The sequence below is a fragment of the Cetorhinus maximus genome, chromosome 16, assembly GCF_964194155.1.
Source record: "Cetorhinus maximus chromosome 16, sCetMax3.hap1.1, whole genome shotgun sequence".
Taxonomy (NCBI): domain Eukaryota; kingdom Metazoa; phylum Chordata; class Chondrichthyes; order Lamniformes; family Cetorhinidae; genus Cetorhinus; species Cetorhinus maximus.
In genome coordinates, this window is record NC_135894.1 from 7,344,105 (window position 1) to 7,360,965 (window position 16,861).

A 16,861-nucleotide genomic window follows, 5' to 3' on the forward strand; every position below is an offset into this window, starting at 1 on the left:
ATCCATTACAAGCCCACCAACTCCCACAGCTACCTCGACTACAGCTCCTCACACCCTGCTTCCTGTAAGGACTCCATCCCATTCTCTCAGTTCCTTCGCCTCCGTCGCATCTGTTCTGATGATGCTACCTTCAAAAACAGTTCCTCTGACATGTCCTCCTTCTTCCTTAACCGAGGTTTTCCACCCACGGTGGTTGACAGGGCCCTCAACCGTGTCCGGCCCATCTCTCGCACATCCACCCTCACACCTTCCTCTCCCTCCCAGAAACATGATAGGGTCCCCCTTGTCCTCACTTATCACCCCACCAGCCTCCGCATTCAAAGGATCATCCTCCGCCATTTCCGCCAACTCCAGCATGATGTCCACCTCGACCTCAGGACCCACCTCGACCTCAGGACCCACCTCGACCTCAGGACTCCCACCACAGCCCCGGACCCACCTTGACCTCAGGACCCCCCCACCGCCCCAGACCCACCTCGACCTCAGAACCCTCCTGCCGTCCTGGTCCCAGCTCGACCTCAGGACACCCCCAGCACCCTGGACCCACCTTGACCTCAGGAGCCCCCCAGCACCCTGGAACCACCTCTTCCTCAGGACCCCCTCACTACCCCAGACCCACCTCGACCTCAGGACCCCCCACCGCACCGAACACACCTTGACATCAGGACCCTCCCACTGCCCCGCCCCCTTTGATCTCCGTACCTCCCTACCACCCGGGTTCACCCTCGGATCTTTGGACAACCCTGAAACTTGGACCTCACTCCCTGATCTCCGAAAGCCCCAAACATCAACACCCGCCCGCTGATCTCCAGGCATCCTCACCCATCCTGACCAACGGAACACCGCCCCACCTCCCCACCTCTCCCTCCATATCACAACAGCGACCTGCTGACCACTGGAATCCCCTCCAACCTCCGAAACCCCCCCTGACCTCCCAAGACCCAGAACCAGCCTTCGGATGCCCTCCAGCCTCCACGGCTCTGCAACCTCCCCCAAACTCAGGCCCCTCAGACGTCCAGAACACACACCCCCCAATCCAACCACAACCCCGCGACGTCGGACACCCCGAATCCCAAAGCTCCCCACCCCACCAACAACGGACACCTCCACCCACTTACTCCCTCTAGACCTACCCCCATCCCCGGCATCCTCAAGCCTCACCACCACTCCCCGAACTCTGGGTACCCCGAGCCCCCACTCCCCGAAGAACCCCAAAACGTACTACACCCGGCACTGCCAACCTGCACCCCCCCCTTAGACACCACCAAAACCCACACCAGGCACGCCCATGACTCAGCACTACACCCGACCTCCAGTCAACGCCAACCTCCCCCAGATACCCTGAACCACCAGCCAGAAACTGCTGAACCCCACCCCAAGAATCTGGACACCCCCAACACCCAGCCTCCCACGGAGACCCCAAAACCCCAACCTCACCTCGGACACATTCAACCCTGACCCCTCAACCTCAAGACACCCCAATCCCCCAAATCCCCACAGTCAACCCCCACCCACACAGACACCCCCAATCCCCCAAATCCCCTCAGGCAACACCCACCCACACAGACACCCCCAATCCCCCAAATCCCCACAGGCAACCCCCACCCACCCAGACAACCCCAATCTCCACCCCTGGGCACACCCAATTCCCAGCCCCAGACACACCAAGCCCAGAAAACAAACCCCACGCATAAACACACAGTCCCAAACACCCTCCCCCGGGTCCCAACCCTCACACCTCCAGACACTGCCAATCCCCCAAACCCCAGACACCCCTAATACCCCCCAGACAACTTCACCTCCAATACCCACCCGGACACCCCCAACCCCCTCCACCCAGACACCACCAACCCAGACAACGATCACCACGTGGAAACAGCCCCCCCCGGGTCCCAACCATCACCCCTCCAGACACTGCCAACCCCCCAATCCCCCAGACACCCCCAATACCCCCCAGACACCTTCACCTCCAATACCCACCCGGACACCCCCAACCCCCTCCACCCAGACACCACCAACCCAGACAACGATCACCACGTGGAAACAGCCCCCCGGGGACCAACCCTCATCCCTTGAGACACCCAATCCCAGCCCCCTTCCCCGCCCAGACGCCCCCGACACCCGCCCCCCGACAGACCCCCAACCACCGCACACCCTGGACACCCCCAACACCCGCACCCCCTCCAGACACCCCCGACTCACATGCAAACAACCCAACCCCCATAGCAACCGAGACGCCCCCCAACACCTCCTACCTCCCGAGACATCCAACCCCTGACCTCTGGACACACCCAAACCCCATCACCAGCCGACCACCAAACCCTACCCCCCCAAACTCTGGACCTCACAACCCCCTCCTGATCTCCAGAACCACACCCCCTGACAATTCCCTCACTATATCCGGATCGCCTCAACCACCAGCTGCGCCTCCCCTCTCCAGACATTGCCTGCTGCTAAGCACCACCCCTGATCTCCAGCTACCCCAACCAATATCCACATTCCCTGACCTCTGGACACCACCAACAACTACTCCACGACCTCTGGGCACCCTAACTCCTAGCCCCCAACAACCGGACAACGTCAATTCCCATTGCCCCGAACTCCAGGTACCCACAAACCCACCGCCTCTGCCCCTCGACCTCCAAACACCGCCAACCCCACCCTCCAGTCCCCAGGACACCCCCAACCCTCTATTCGCACCCCCGGCCTCCGGACACCCCAAACGCCACACCCTTGACTTCCAGACACCCCCCACGCCCACCCGGACACATCCAACTCCTCACTCTTGCCCAACGCCGAGACCCCCCCAAATCCCCACTCTTCCCCCCGCCCTTTAGGCACCCCAACACCCACCCACCGGGACACCTCAAGCCCCACCGACCAGGACACCCACAAATCCACACCCAACCTCCGGGAGCCCCCAGCCTCCAGGCCCCCTCAAACTCCACCTCCCCCAACCTCCGGACAGCCGCAAAAACCCCCCTTAACCTCCGGTCACCCCAAACACCTAGCTCAGCCAGAGACTCCCACACCTGAACCCCCACCCCGTGGACTCTCCCACAACCACACCACCCGGGACTCTCCTGCACCCCCACACTCCGGACTCACCCGCACCACCACCCACCCGAATTTCCCGCACCCCAACACCCTGGTCTCTCCCCCACACCCCCCCACCCCCCCACGCCACCACCTCCGTAACCACCCACACTCCACCCCCCCGGACTCTCCCTCTCATCAACACCCCACCGGAACAACCCACAACCCACACCCCGGACTCACCCACACCGCCTTGCTCACCCATGGACAGCACCCTGCCAAACTCCAGACATGAACATGGACCCCCCCCAAACTCCGGACTTGACGATCCCCCCCGCCCCAAACTCCAGACATGACCATCCCCCCCGCCACAAACTCCAGACATGACCATCCCCCCCGCCCCAAACTCCAGACATGACCATCCCCCCCGCCCCAAACTCCAGACATGAGCATCCCCCCTCAAACTCCAGACAAGAGCATCCCCCCCAACACCAATCTCCAGAAATGAGCATCCCCCACCACCCCCAAACTCCAGACATGAGCATCCCCCTCAACTCCAAACTCCAGACAAGAGCATCCCCCCCAACTCCAATCTCCAGACATGAGCATCCCCCACCACCCCCAAACTCCAGACATGAGCATCCCCCTCAACTCCAAACTCCAGACATGAGCATCCCCCACCCCCAAACTCCAGACATGAGCATCCCCCACCCCCAAACTCCAGACATGAGCACCCCCCACAAACTCCAGACATGAGCATCCCCCATGCAAACTCCAGACATGAGCATACCGCCCAGCTCCAAACTCCAGACATGAGCACTCCCCACAAAGTCCAGACATGAGCACCCCCCACCCCCAAAACTGCAGACATGAGCATTCCCCCCTCCCACAAACTCCAGACATGGGCATTCCCCCCCAACTCCAGACGTGAGCATCCCACCCACCCCCAAACTCCAGACATGAGCACCCCCTCCAAACTCCAGACATAAGCATCCCCCCCACCCCCAAACTCCAGACATGAGCACCCCCTCACACCCAAAACTCCAGTCATGAGCATCCCCCCACCCCCAAACGCCAGACATGAGCATTCCCCCCCAACCCAAACTCCAGACATGAGCATCCCCCCCACCCCCAAACTCCAGACATGAGCATCCCCCCCCACCCCCAAACTCCACACATGACCGTCCCCCCCACCCACAAACTCCAGACATGACCACACCCCTCCACCCCCAAACTCCAGACATGAGCACCCTCCCACCCCCAAACTCCAGACATGACCACCCCCAAACTCCAGACATGACCACCCCCCCACCCCCAAACTGCAGACATGAGCATCCCCCCCACCCCCAAACTCCAGACATGACAACACCCCCCACCCTCAAACTCCAGACATGAGCATCCCCCCCACCCCCAAACTCCAGGCATGACCATCCCCCCCACCCCCAAACTCCAGACATGAGCATCCCAACCACCACCAAACTCCAGACATGCCCATCACCCCCACCCCCAAACTCCAGACTTGAGCAAACCCCCCACCCCCAAACTCCAGACATGAGCATCCCCCCCACCCCCAAACTCCAGACATGAGCATCCCCCCCACCCCCAAACTCCAGACATGGGCAACCCCCCACCCCCAAACTCCAGACATGAGCACCCCCCACCCCCAAACTCCAGACATGAGCATCGCCCCCTCCCCCAAACTCCAGACATGAGCATCCCCCCCCCCAAACTCCAGACATGAGCATCACCCTCACCCCAAACTCCAGACATGAGCATCCCCCCCACCCCCAAACTCCAGACATGAGCATCCCCCCCCACCCCCCAAACTCCAGACATGAGCATCCCCCCCAACTCCAATCTCCAGACATGAGCATCCCCCTCAAACTCCAGACATGAGCACCCCCCCCAAACTCCAGACATGAGCACCCCCCCAAGCTCCAGACTTGAGCATCCCCCCCACCCCAAAACTCCAGACGTGAACATCCCCCCCCACCCCCAAACTCCACACATGACCGTCCGCCCCACCCACAAACTCCAGACATGACCACACCCCTCCACCCCCAAACTCCAGACATGAGCACCCTCCCACCCCCAAACTCCAGACATGACCACCCCCAAACTCCAGACATGACCACCCCCCAACCCCCAAACTGCAGACATGAGCATCCCCCCCACCCCCAAACTCCAGACATGACAACACCCCCCACCCTCAAACTCCAGACATGAGCATCCCCTCCACCCCCAAACTCCAGACATGACCATCCCCCCCACCCCCAAACTCCAGACATGAGCATCCCAACCACCACCAAACTCCAGACATGCCCATCACCCCCACCCCCAAACTCCAGACTTGAGCATCCCCCCCACCCCAAAACTCCAGACGTGAACATCCCCCCCCACCCCCAAACTCCACACATGACCGTCCGCCCCACCCACAAACTCCAGACATGACCACACCCCTCCACCCCCAAACTCCAGACATGAGCACCCTCCCACCCCCAAACTCCAGACATGACCACACCCAAACTCCAGACATGACCACCCCCCAACCCCCAAACTGCAGACATGAGCATCCCCCCCACCCCCAAACTCCAGACATGACAACACCCCCCACCCTCAAACTCCAGACATGAGCATCCCCCCCACCCCCAAACTCCAGACATGACCATCCCCCCCACCCCCAAACTCCAGACATGAGCATCCCAACCACCACCAAACTCCAGACATGCCCATCACCCCCACCCCCAAACTCCAGACTTGAGCAAACCCCCCACCCCCAAACTCCAGACGTAAGCATCCCACCCACCCCCAAACTCCAGACATGAGCACCCCCTCCAAACTCCAGACATAAGCATCCCCCCCACCCCCAAACTCCAGACATGAGCACCCCCTCACACCCAAAACTCCAGTCATGAGCATCCCCCCACCCCCAAACGCCAGACATGAGCATTCCCCCCCAACCCAAACTCCAGACATGAGCATCCCCCCCACCCCCAAACTCCAGACATGAGCATCCCCCCCCACCCCCAAACTCCACACATGACCGTCCCCCCCACCCACAAACTCCAGACATGACCACACCCCTCCACCCCCAAACTCCAGACATGAGCACCCTCCCACCCCCAAACTCCAGACATGACCACCCCCAAACTCCAGACATGACCACCCCCCCACCCCCAAACTGCAGACATGAGCATCCCCCCCACCCCCAAACTCCAGACATGACAACACCCCCCACCCTCAAACTCCAGACATGAGCATCCCCCCCACCCCCAAACTCCAGGCATGACCATCCCCCCCACCCCCAAACTCCAGACATGAGCATCCCAACCACCACCAAATTCCAGACATGCCCATCACCCCCACCCCCAAACTCCAGACTTGAGCAAACCCCCCACCCCCAAACTCCAGACATGAGCATCCCCCCCACCCCCAAACTCCAGACATGAGCATCCCCCCCACCCCCAAACTCCAGACATGGGCAACCCCCCACCCCCAAACTCCAGACATGAGCACCCCCCACCCCCAAACTCCAGACATGAGCATCGCCCCCTCCCCCAAACTCCAGACATGAGCATCCCCCCCCCAAACTCCAGACATGAGCATCACCCTCACCCCAAACTCCAGACATGAGCATCCCCCCCACCCCCAAACTCCAGACATGAGCATCCCCCCCCACCCCCCAAACTCCAGACATGAGCATCCCCCCCAACTCCAATCTCCAGACATGAGCATCCCCCTCAAACTCCAGACATGAGCACCCCCCCCAAACTCCAGACATGAGCACCCCCCCAAGCTCCAGACTTGAGCATCCCCCCCACCCCAAAACTCCAGACGTGAACATCCCCCCCCACCCCCAAACTCCACACATGACCGTCCGCCCCACCCACAAACTCCAGACATGACCACACCCCTCCACCCCCAAACTCCAGACATGAGCACCCTCCCACCCCCAAACTCCAGACATGACCACCCCCAAACTCCAGACATGACCACCCCCCAACCCCCAAACTGCAGACATGAGCATCCCCCCCACCCCCAAACTCCAGACATGACAACACCCCCCACCCTCAAACTCCAGACATGAGCATCCCCCCCACCCCCAAACTCCAGACATGACCATCCCCCCCACCCCCAAACTCCAGACATGAGCATCCCAACCACCACCAAACTCCAGACATGCCCATCACCCCCACCCCCAAACTCCAGACTTGAGCAAACCCCCCACCCCCAAACTCCAGACGTAAGCATCCCACCCACCCCCAAACTCCAGACATGAGCACCCCCTCCAAACTCCAGACATAAGCATCCCCCCCACCCCCAAACTCCAGACATGAGCACCCCCTCACCCCCAAAACTCCAGTCATGAGCATCCCCCCACCCCCAAACGCCAGACATGAGCATTCCCCCCCAACCCAAACTCCAGACATGAGCATCCCCCCCACCCCCAAACTCCAGACATGAGCATCGCCCCCTCCCCCAAACTCCAGACATGAGCATCCCCCCACCAAACTCCAGACATGAGCATCACCCTCACCCCAAACTCCAGACATGAGCATCCCCCCCACCCCCAAACTCCAGACATGAGCATCCCCCCCCTCCCAAACTCCAGACATGAGCATCCCCCCCAACTCCAATCTCCAGACATGAACATCCCCCTCAAACTCCAGACATGAGCACCCCCCCCAAACTCCAGACATGAGCACCCCCCCAAACTCCAGACTTGAGCATCCCCCCCACCCCCAAAGTCCAGACGTGAACATCCCCCCCACCCCCAAACTCCACACATGACCGTCCCCCCCACCCACAAACTCCAGACATGACCACACCCCTCCACCCCCAAACTCCAGACATGAGCACCCTCCCACCCCCAAACTTCAGACATGACCACCCCCAAACTCCAGACATGACCACCCCCCCACCCCCAAACTGCAGACATGAGCATCCCCCCCACCCCCAAACTCCAGACATGACAACACCCCCCACCCTCAAACTCCAGACATGAGCATCCCCCCCACCCCCAAACTCCAGGCATGACCATCCCCCCCCACCCCCAAACTCCAGACATGAGCATCCCAACCACCACCAAACTCCAGACATGCCCATCACCCCCACCCCCAAACTCCAGACTTGAGCAAACTCCCCACCCCCAAACTCCAGACATGAGCATCCTCCCCACCCCCAAACTCCAGACATGAGCATCCCCCCCACCCCCAAACTCCAGACATGGGCAACCCCCCACCCCCAAACTCCAGACATGACAACACCCCCCACCCTCAAACTCCAGACATGAGCATCCCCCCCACCCCCAAACTCCAGGCATGACCATCCCCCCCACCCCCAAACTCCAGACATGACCATCCCCCCCACACCCAAACTCCAGACATGACCATCCCCCCCACCCCGAAACTCCAGACATGACCATCCCCCCCACCCCGAAACTCCAGACATGACCATCCCCCCCACCCCCAAACTCCAGACATGAGCATCCCCCCCACCCCCAAACTCCAGACATAACCATCCCCCCCACCCCCCAACTCCAGACATGACCATCCTCCCCACCCCCAATTCCTGTCCACTGAGCGGAAATGCGCCCTTTTCTCTCCAAAGCTGCAGGTTAATCCCGGGCCGCCCCTCTATTCAACAATCTGACTTCAATACAAAGCTTTGACTCTCTAGAAATACTGTAAATTCCCCAGAAGCACTGACCTTCTCACCGTCATTCACAAAGATCCCGTCCCCCATCATCAAATCCCCGCCCAATGGACAGGCTTTGGGGGGGTCGGGAGGCGAGTTACCCGCTGCAGGATTCCCAGCCTCTGACCTGCTCTTGTAGCCAGAGTTTTTATTTGGCCTGTGCAGCTCAGTTTCTGGTCAATGTTAAACCCAGGATGTTGATAGTGGGGGATTCAGTGATGGGAATGCCATTGGACATCAAGAGGCGATGGTTGGATTCCCCCTTGTTGGGGATGGTCATTTCCTGGCACTTGTGTGGTGTGAGTGTTACTTGCCACTTGTCAGCCCAAGTCTGGATATTGTCCTGCTCTTCCTGCATTTGGACGTGGACTGCTCCATTATCGTGAATGGTGCTGAACATTGTGCAATCATCAGCGAACATCCCCACTTCTGGCCTTATCATGGAAAGAAGGTCAGTGACGAAGCTGCTGAAGGTGGTTGGGCCGGGGACACTATCCTGAGGAACTCCTGCAGTGATGTCCTGGAGCTGAGATGACTGATCTCGAGCAACCACAACCATCTTCCTTTGTGCTAGGCATGACTCCAACCAGTGGAGATTTCCCCCCGATTCCCATTGACTCCTGTTTTGCTAGGGCTCCTTAGTGTCACACACTGTCAAATGTGGCCTTGATGTCAAGGGAAACCACTTTCACCTTACCTCGAGTTCAGCTCTTTTGTCCATGTTTGAATCAAGGCTGTAATGAGGTCAGGAGTTGAGTGGCGGAACTCAAACTGGGCATCACTGTGCAGGTTACTGCTAAGCAAGTGCTGCTTGATAGCACTGTTGCTGACCCCTTCCATTCCTTGACTATTGATCGAGAGTAGACTGATGGGGAGGTAATTGGCCGAGTTGGATTTGTCCTGATTTTTGTGTACAGGATGTGCCTGGGCAATGTTCCACGTAGCTGGGTTGATGCTAATGTTGTAGTTGTATTGGAATAGCTTGGCTAGGGGCAGGGCAAGTTCTGGAGCATAAGTCTCCAGTATTAATGCCGGAATGTTGTCGGGGTACATATTCTTTGCCGTGTCCAGTGCCTTCAGTCGTTTTTTGATATCACGTGGAGTGAATTGAATTGGCTGTAGACTGGCATCTGTGATGCTGGGGAGCTCCGGAGGAGGCCAAGATGGATCATCCACACGCCACTTCTGGCTGAAGATTGTAGCAAACGCTGCAGCCTTATCTTATGCACTGATGTGCTTGGCTTCCCCATCATTTGAGGATGGGGATATTTGTGCAGCCTCCAGTGAATTGTTTAACTGTCTGCCGCCAGTCACTTCCTTTTGTATTCGGCCAGCTCGGTCGGGAGCAACCGAGCCACTCTTGGTGATGGACGTTGAAGTCTCCCTCCCAGAGTACATTTTGCACCCTTTCCACCCTCAGTGGTTCCTCCAAGTGGTGTTCAACATGGAGGAAGCACTGATTCATCAGCTGAGGGAGGGCGGTACGTGGAATTCAGCAGGAGGTTTCCTTGCCCATGTTTGACCAGCAGACTTCATGGTGTCTGGAGATGATGTTGAGGAATCCCAGGGCAACTCCCTGTTGACTGTGTATACCACCGTACTACCACCTCTGCTGGGCCTGTCCTTCCAATAGGGCAGGGCAGGGCATACCCAGGGATGTTGCTGGTGTCTGGGACATTATCTGTAAGATATGATTCCGTGAGGATGACTGTGTCAGGGCTGTTGCTTGACCAGCCTGTGAGACAGCTCTCCCAATTTTGGCACTAGCCGCAGTCTGCTGGTAAGGAGGACTTTGCAGGATTGTGAGGGCTGAGTTTGCCGTTGTCATTTCCGGTGCCTAGATAGATGCCAGGTGGTCCGTCCAGTTTTGATCCTTTTTTGGGGATTTGGAGCAGTTTGGTTCAGCTGAATGGCTTGCTAGAGGGCATTTAAGAGTCAACCACATTGCTGTGGGTCTGGAGTCACATGTAGACCAGACCAGGTAAGGACGGCAGATTTCCTGCCCTAAAGGTTATTAGTGAACCAAATGGGCTTTCACAACATTCGTCAATGGTTCCGTGCTCAATAAACTTTTAATTCCAGATTTTTATTGGATTCAAACTACAACATCTGCCTCCTGGGTCTCTGTATTACAAGTATAGCGGGAATCTCACTATGCCGTTGTGTTGGCATTGCAGGTGGAATATGCTAGAAGCTGTTTTACTGGTGCTCGGTTATAGGCACCATGTCTTGTGGTTGTCACCCAGCTTTGTTGCACTATAGTTAAATGAAACTTCGAGCTTCGGGTATGAATCTGTAGGACACCGCAGATAACATCTGCATAGATTAACTCTCAGAACCAGGTTGGAGGTAAAAACAGAAAATGCTGGAAAAACTCAGCAGGTCTGTCATTAACTGTGGAGCGAGAAACAGAGTTAACATTTCCAGTCCATATGACTTTTTCAGAGCTAAAGAGAAGTGGAAATGTGATGGATTTTATACTATTTAAGAGGGGGCGGAGCAGGTGTAGCAAAATAGAAGGTTAGGGTTAGGTGGGAGCTCAGGAGAGGTGGACGAGGATGTCATGGACAGAAAACAAAGGGAGTGTTAATGGTGGTGGTAAGAGCTAAAGAAGGTGCTGATCATGGCAGAAAGGTAATAGAAGAACAAGCCATAGCGCTGTGTAAAAGCACAACATATACAGAAAACAGTGACAGATGGTCCCTGTGGGGGGGGAGAGATGGTGTTGGAAAAAGGATAAAAAAAAGAATATATAGATTAAAAATAAATAAAAGTAAAGAAGTATTTTTTTTAAATGAGTAAAAATGGGGGTAAAGATGGAGGAGAGAGAGAGAGAGACAGAGTTACACAGAAACAGGCCCTTCATGTCCGTGCCAGCCATCAAGCACTTATCTATTCTAATCCCATTTTCCAGCACTTGTCCTGGAGCCCTGTCTGCTATGGTGTTTCAAGTGCTTATCTAAACACTACTTAAATGGTGTAGGGGTTCCTGTCTCTACCACCCCCTCAGGCAGTGTGTTCCAGATTCCAACCACCCTCTGGGTGAATAAAAAATTCCTCAAATCCCCTCTAAACCTCCTGCACCTCACGTTAAATTGATGTCCCCTCGTTATTGACAACTCTGCTAAGGGGAAAAGTTTCTTCCTATCTACCCTATCTACACCCCTCATAATTTTGTATACCTCTATCAGGACCCCCCTCAACCTTCTCTGCTCTAAGGAAAACAACGCTAGCTTATCCAGTCTCTCTCCAAAGCTGAAATGCTGCAGCCCAGGCAACACCCTGGTGAATCTTGTCTGCACCCTCTCCAGTGCAATCACATCCTTCCTATGGCAACCAGAAGAGCACACAGTAATCCAGCTGTGGTCTAACTAGCGTTTTACACAGCTCCAACATTACCGACCTCTTCTTATATTCTATGGCTCGGCTAATAAAGGCAAGTATCCCATATGCCTTCTAATCCCCCTTATCTACCTGTGCTGCTACCTTCAGGGATCTTTGGACATGTACACCAAGGTCCCTCTGATCCTCTGTATTTCCTAGGCTCCTACCATTCATTGTGTATTCCTTTGCCATGTTAATCCTCCCAAAATGCATCACCTCACACTTCTCAGGATTAAATTCCATTTGCCACTGCTCTGGCCATCTTACCAGCCCACCTATATCTCACTATTACAGGACTTTCCTCTTCACTATGTACAACACCACCAATTTTTGCGTCATCTTCAAACTTACTGATCATACTTCCTATATTCACGTCTAAATCATTAATGTACAGAACAAACAGCAAGGGTCCCATAACTGATCCCTGCAGTACATCACTCGTTACAGGATTCCAATTGCAAAAACAACCTTTGACCCTGACACTCTGCCTCCTGGCACTAAGCCAATTTCGGATCCAATTTGCCAAATTGCCCTGGATCCAAAGGACTCTTACTTTCTTGCCCATTCTCCCATCTGGAGCCTTGTCAAAAACCTTACTTAAGTCCACGTTGACTACATTAACTTCACTACCCTCATCTACAAAACTAGTCACCTCCTCGAAAAATTCAAACAAATTTGTTAGACATGATCTCCCCCTGACAAAGCCATACTGACTATCCCAGATTAATCCCTGCCCCTGCGAGTGGAAATTAATCCTGTGCCTCATATTTTTTTCCCAATAGTTTCCCTACCACTGATGTTAGACTCACTGCCCTGTCATTACCTGGTTTATCCATACTAGGCTTCTTGAATAATGGTGCCAAATTCGCTGTCCTCTAGTCCCCTGGAGCCTCTCTTGTAGCCAGAGAGGATTTGAAAATTAGTGCCAGAGCCTCTGCAATCTCCTGCCTTGCCTCACAAAGTAGCCTTGGGTACATCTCACCTGGGGCTGGGAATGTATCTACTTTTAAGCTCGCTAAAACCACTAATACCTTTTTCTTCAAAGTTAATTTCTTCAAGCATATCACAGTGCCCTTCCCTGATTTCTACACCTACATTGTCCTTCTCCATAGTGAACAAGGCTGAAAAGTAATTGTTCAAAACCTCACTCTCTGGCTCCACGCAGATTGCCACTTTGGCCCGAAGTGGGCTCTATTCTTCCTCTGGTTATCCTCTTGCCCTTAATATATTTATAAAATGCCTTCGGATTTTCCTTTATCTTGTCCGCCCGTGTTTTATCGTGTCCCTGCTTTGCTCTCCTAATTATTTAATTACTCCTGCGCCCCACCCCACACCCACCCACACTTTCTTTACTCCTCGAGGGCTTCTGTTGTTTTCAGCCCTCTGTATCTGACATAAGCCACCTTTATAAACTTATTCAATGTGCTATATCCCTTTGACATGCAGGTTTCTTGGACTTGTTGGTCCTACCCTTCACCTTCAGGGGAACATGTTGGCCCTGAACTCTCACTATTGCGTTTTGAATGACTCCCATTGCTCTGATGTAAACTTTCACACAAGTAGCTGCTCCCACTCCACTTTGTCCTGATCCTGACTGATCGTATTGAAACTGGCCTTCACCCAGTTCAGTAACTTTCTTTCCAGCCCATCTTTGTCCTTTTCCATAACTACCTTAAATTTCAGAGTTGTGGTCACTGTCGCCGAAATGCTCCCCCACTGACACTTCTCCCACTTGCCCGGCTTCATTCCCTAAGATTAGGGCCAGGACTACCCCTTCTCTTGTGGAACTTTCTACATGCTGGCTCAAAAAGCTCTCCTGGATCCACTTTAAGAATTCCACCATTCACATCATGAGCAGCCCAATTAATATTGGGGAATTTGAAATCCCCTACTATTATTACCCTGTTACTTTTACACTTCACTGAGATTTCCCTACATATCTGCTCCTCTCTCTCCCCCTGAATGTATGGAGGACGAAAGTACACTCCCAGCAAAGAGATTGCCCCCCTTTTTGTTTTTTAAGGTCTACCCATATGGCTTCATTTGAGGAATCTTCTATGATACCATCCCACTTTACTGCAGCAATTGACCCTTGATCAATAGGGCAATGGCACCTCCTCTTTTACACCCTGCCCTGTCACACATGAAGATTTTATACACTGTAATATTTAGCTGCCATCCCTGTCCTCCCCTCAACCATCTCTCTCTGATAGCACCAACATTACATTCCTATGTGTTAATCAATGTCCTCAATTCATCGGCCTTACTGGTAAAACTCCTTGGGTTAAAGTAAACGCAATCCAGCTTTGTGCCTTAACAGGTCTATATTTGTTCTCCCTTCCAGATTGATTCGTTTCCCTTCTATATTTGGCTGTGCATCACCCCCTACTGTACCTCCGCTCTGCATCCCATCCCCCTGCCAAATCAGTTTAAAGCTGCGCCCCCCCCATCCCAGCCAGCAGCACTAGCAAACCCCCCCAGAAGGATGTTTGTCCTGTTCCAGTTCATGAGCAACTCTCCGACTTGTACAGGCCCCAACTTCGCCAGAAACAGACCCAATAATTCCGGAAACTAAAGCTCTCCCTCCTGCACCATCTCTTCAGCCACGCATTCATCCTTTCTATCTCCTATTCCTATACTCACTAGCACAAAGTTCATGGTCTGAAGTTGTTGTGCTTAATGTTCACTTCAAAAGGCCGTAAATTACCCAATCAAAAGATGAGGTGCCGTTCCTCCGGTTTGCCTTGGGCTTCACTGGAGCATTGCAGGAGCCATGGACGGACATGTGGGCATGGGAGCAAGGTGGTGTGTTGAACTGGCAAGCAACAGGAAGGTCTGGGTCATGCTTGCAGACTGAGTGAAGGTGTTCTGCAAATCGATCCCCCAGTCTGCGTTTAGTCTCCCCAATTTAGAGGAGACTGCTTCGGGTTCAGCGAATACAGTCGGCAAAATTGAAGGAGTTGCAAGTGAATCGCCCTTTCTCCTGAAAGGAGTGTTTGGGGCCTTGGATCATGAGAACGGAAGCAGTAAATGACGAGGTGTTGCACCATCTGCAATTGCATGGGAAGGTGCCATTGAAAGGCGATGAGGATTTGGGGGGTGATGGAGGAGTGGACCAGAGTGTCACAGAGGGAATGCTCCCTACGGAATGCTGATGGGGGGTGAGGAAAAGATGTGTTTTGTCGTGGCCTCATGTTGGAGTTGACAAAAAATGGTGGGGGATGATCCTTTGAATATGGATCCTGGTGGGGTGAAAAGTGAGGACACGTGGGACCCTATCAGGGTTCTGGGAGACAGGGGAAGGGGTGAAGACAGAAATGTGGCAAACAGTTCCTCTGACATGTCCTCCTCCTTCCTTAAGTGAGGTTTTCCACCCACGGTGGTTGACAGGGCCCTCAACCGTGTTCGGCCCATCTCCCGCGCATCCGCCCTCACACCTTCCCCCTCCCTCCCAGAAACATGATAGGGTCCCCCTTGTCCTCACTTATCACTGCACCAGTCTCTGCATTCAAAGGATCATCCTGCGCCATTTCCACCAACTCCAGCATGATGCCACCACCAAACACATCTTCCCTTCACCCCCCCTGACGGCATTCCACAGGGATCGTTCCCTCCGGGACACCCTGGTCCACTCCTCCATCACCCCCTACACCTCAACCCCCTCCCATGGCACCTTCCCATGCAACCGCAGAAGGTGCAACACCTGCCCCTTTATTTCCCCTCTCCTCATTGTCCAAGGGCCCAAACACTCCTTTCAAGTGAAGCAGCATTTCACTTGCACTTCCCTCAATTTAGTCTACTGCATTCGTTGCTCCCAATGCGGTTTTCTCTACATTGGAGCGACCAAACGCAGACAGGGTGACCGCTTTGCAGAACATCTTCGGTCTGTCCACAAGCATTACCCAGACCTCCCTGTCGCTTGCCATTTCAACACTCCACCCTGCTGTCATGCCCACATGTCCGTCCTTGGCCTGCTGCATTGTTCCAGTGAAGCCCAACGCAAACTGGAGGAACAGCACCTCAATTTCCGACTCGGCACTTTACAGCCTTCTTAACTGAATATTGAGTTCAACAATTTTAGATGATGAACTCTCTCCTCCATCCACACCCCGTTTCCGATCCCCCCTTTTCCAATAATTTACATATATTTTTCTTTTCCCACCTATTTCCATTATTTTTAAATGTATTTCCATCCATTGTTTTATCTCTATATTTTAGCCTATTTCGATTCCTTCCCCCCGCCCCACCCCCACTAGGGCTATCTGTACCTTGCTCGTCCTGCTTTCTACCCTTAATGTCACCATTTGCACATTCCTTAGCTAATGTCACCACCGTCAACACCTCTTTGGTCCTTTTGTCTATGACATCTTTTGGCAATCTCCACCAATCACTGGCCCTCTATCCAGCTCTACCTGTCCCACCCCCAACCCCCCCTCCCCCTTATAGCAGCTTATATTTCACCTCTTTTCTATTTTCCTTAGTTCTGACGAAGAGTCATTCGGACTCGAAAAGTTAACTGTGTTCCTCTCCGCAGATGCTGCCAGACCAGCTGAGTTTTTCCAGATTTTTGTTTTTGTTCTCTTGTGCTGTAATCTTTCTATGTTGCAAGCAAGGATGATAAGGGGGAATCTGTAGATGTGGTGCACTGGATTTCCAAAAGGCATTTGATAAGGTGCCACATTAAAGGTTACAGCACCAAATAGGAGCTCATGTTGGAGGGGGTAACACAATAACATGGTAGAGG